Raw genomic sequence first — 3,434 nt, 5'->3', positions numbered from 1 at the left:
GAGCGTAGCACCAAAAAGGGTTCTGCTGTGACTGGTACAAACTTGTTAACAGTAACCATCCTTTTTGGTGCCATATAGAACCAGACAGAACACATTCTCCGTCGATCTGAAGAGCCACTTCAGCACACAGAGAACCATGTAAGCACGAAATGGTTCTAGAAGATTGCCTTTACTACAGAACCCTTGAAGAACCTTGTGCTTTAAGAGGCAGCTGTTTGTGCCACTCTGGAGCTCAGAGCCCCCGCACCCCCCACCCCCCTCCGCCGGGTGGGCGTGGCCTCGGGGAACGCGGGGTCTGCGCTAGGACCCGGTGGACCGCGGAGAGACGGTCAGTTCCAGGCTCGCACGGCGGGACGGAGAGCGCACTCGGGGAACAGTCGAGGCACCTGAAGGTAAGACTTTCAGACTTTCTCCCGTCGCTTAGCGGGGCTGACTTAGAGTCAGCGCGGCCTCGCTGACCACCTGATCACTGATCACTGATCAATCAGCTCCACCGGTCCGGCTCGGTCCGACTTCGGCTCCGAGTCTCAGCAGTGACTTAGTTAATAGATGCAGAAATGAATGGAAGAGTCCGAGTCCGCTGTTTGAGTCCGAGTCCGCTGTTTGAGTCCGAGTCCGCTGTTTGAGTCCGAGTCCGCTGTTTTTCTGCACTGCTGGGGCGAATTTACCCACAGTGGACCCTTTAAGGTGAGTTGGGAGCCCCTCACTGTGGAACTGGGGTGGGGGGTGGGGGGTGGCTTGGGGGCAAATGACAGCACAATAGGGAGCAGACAGCCAAAACAAATACCCTGTTCAGGAGCGCCCTGGACCTTATAGACCTACTGAGGCACAGTGGACGAGAATGGACACAGAGGAGGAGGAGAGTGGAGGAGAAAGAGGAGAGAAGAAAAGAAGAGTGGGTGAGGAAGGGAGCGAGGGGAGGAGAGGAGGTGTAGGGGTTCCTCCTGCTGTGTGTGTGTGTGTGAGAGTGTGTGTTGTTGGGGGAGGGGACAGGAAAGGGGGGGTTTAATAGTTCCCAGATGTGAGCTGTGAAAACATGTGGTTTCCGATGGCCACTGTGATGCACTGGAGGAATGTCTGGCTTCACTATACGCTCACTTTACATTCTTCATTCGGCCCGTATAAAACCAGAGGGCCTGTTTGGACGCTGTAATAAAACTTTAATAAAAGTCCTCCTGAAACGTTTAACCGAAGAAGGAAAAACACTTAAGTGACACTAGAATAAAGTAATAATAATAATAATAATAATAATAATATTAAAGATCTCTTAACGTCGCTGCGGTGAGATCGGATGCACTGACCAAGCTTTCGCTTAAAGGGCCGATATCATTGTTTTTCAGCTTAATTTTGATATAAACATCAATAATCGAGCTGCAAAAACAGCTAACGTAGAACTTGTGATGTCACAAAAACTAATGCAATTGCGTATCCACTTATTCAGGCTACCGTAGCATCTCGTATCTCCATTTTTGCCAATTTTCATTTTTAGACATAAGCCGAAAACACTGCCCCTCTCAACGCGTGTTCGTTTCATAAAGGGCGACAAAAATGAAGCGGCCCAAAAGACGCCTGGTTCCATTGACTTACATTAAAAGTAAAGCATGTTTTCTGCTCCTCCTGTAAGGTTAGCGTTTTGGAGATGCGAGCTTTTGTTCCAGAAGCAAAAAAGGCCAAGAAGCAAAAGCAGTGTGTAATCCTAAGAGATGAGTGGAGACTGGAAGACGGCCGTGTCGAATGACTTATGGCTGTTTTTGATACATTAAACAGCACAAATGGTATAAGTGGATAAATAAAGGAATAAATGCAGGATGTGGGCCTTTAAGTCTCTCCTGCTGCTCAGATGTTCCTCCTAAACGAAAGAGCTCATTAATCTCACGTCTCTCCTCCTGAGATTTAATCGAGTCACACGCTGTCACCTCACAGCAAGAAGGGCCTGGGTTCGATTCCCCGGCCGGGTAACCAGGGTCCTGTCTGTGTGGAGTCGTCATGTTCTCCCCGTGTCAGTCTGGGTTTCCTCCCACGGTCCAGAGACATGCAGTCAGGCTACCTGGGCAAGATAAACTGCCCCTGGGTGTGAGTGAATGTCTCTCTGTCTGTCTGCCCTGTGATGGACTGGCGACCTGTCCAGGGTGTGTCCTGCCCTCCACCCAGTGACTGCTGGGATAGGCTCCAGCACCCCCTGCAACCCAAAAGGAGAAGCAGCTTAGATGTGTGTGTGTCTGTGTGTGTGTGTGTGTGTGTGTGTGTGTGTGTGTGTGTGTGTGTGTGTGTAAATTAAGCACTGGGTGGTTTTTTCAGGCTTAAAGCTTGAAACTCTGGGCTCAGTTTGCCTGACCGTCGTGTGGTCAGCGTGTCATCGACGTCGCGTCCGTATAAGGAGCTCCGGTCTGAGCTGGTTCTCTCTATGGGAAAATGAGCAGGGTTCTCACAAAGTGATGCTACCGTGTCCCGTGGTGAACAAAACCATTCAAGTTGATCCGTTTTGCTTTATATTTTCCCCCGAATGCCGAATCCTCGGAATTACGAGGTCGTTAAAGAACCGAAATACGAATAATGTTCCATGAGCGTGTTCGCAACACACTGAGCTGACCTACAGAGACTGACCTCACCAGAACACCCCACACAGACCAGCTTCGTCCAGTGTGGTGCACTAAAAACGATGGTTCTTCAGGGGTTCTTTAGCAAAGACAGTGGCTCTATAGAGAACCATGAACACTCAAAGAACCATTTACATGCTTAACATGGTTCTCAGCACAGTGAAATGGTTCTTCCGGCTGATGGAAAATGTATATGGTTCTATATAGCACCAAAAAGGGTTCTACTATTGTTACAATGTCGAGCTCATGCACAATAGCAGGACCCTTTTCAGTGCTATATGGAACCATTTTCACCGTGCAGAGAATATTTATTTTTTAATTATCTCATTTGTTGGGGCAAAAAAAAGGTTCTTTAGTAAATGGAAAGGTTCTATTTGGAACCCTGAGTTCTATATAGAACCATTTGCATGCTTAAATGGTTCTCTGCATGGTGAAATCGTTCTTCAGATTGATGGAGAATGTCCTGTGTATGGTTCTATATAGAACCGTTTTTGAAAATGGTCCTGCATAGCACCAAAAAGGGGTTCTGCTAGTGTACACAAGTATGAAAGAACCCTTTTGGGTGCTATACAGAACCGTGTTCAACATAGTCTCCATCGGTCTGAGGAACCATCTCATCCTGCTAAAACCCCTTTAAGCATGCAGATGGTTCTATACAGGACTGTTGTCTTTACTAAAGAACCCTTGAAGAACCATTTCTGTTAAGAGTCCAGGATGGTGACAGTTCTGCTGGACAGTGCAGCGTCTCAGCGCTGCTGTTTCTCCGAGTCTCCTGGACCGTCGTAGAGCCTCGTGTCCGTCTGGACGCGGCTGTTTCTCACTCGGTGGTGGGATTAG

At 48.4% G+C, this 3,434-nt stretch overlaps 1 protein-coding gene across 1 annotated transcript in view; it reads left to right on the top strand.

Moving 5' to 3' along the window:
- The first annotated feature begins 276 nt into the window (after nt 1–276).
- The window catches only part of mfap2 (microfibril associated protein 2), a 14,439-nt gene continuing 11,281 nt past the window's right edge, over nt 277–3,434 (top strand). The window contains exon 1 of the mRNA XM_037532142.1: nt 277–392. The gene's annotated coding sequence lies outside the window, so the exon portion shown is untranslated. The remainder of the gene's footprint in view (nt 393–3,434) is intronic.

The sequence above is a fragment of the Pygocentrus nattereri genome, chromosome 21 (genome assembly GCF_015220715.1).
Source record: "Pygocentrus nattereri isolate fPygNat1 chromosome 21, fPygNat1.pri, whole genome shotgun sequence".
In the NCBI taxonomy this organism is placed as follows: domain Eukaryota; kingdom Metazoa; phylum Chordata; class Actinopteri; order Characiformes; family Serrasalmidae; genus Pygocentrus; species Pygocentrus nattereri.
The sequence above is the reverse complement of the archived record's forward strand: the minus strand, read 5'-3'. Positions and strand labels throughout refer to the sequence as shown.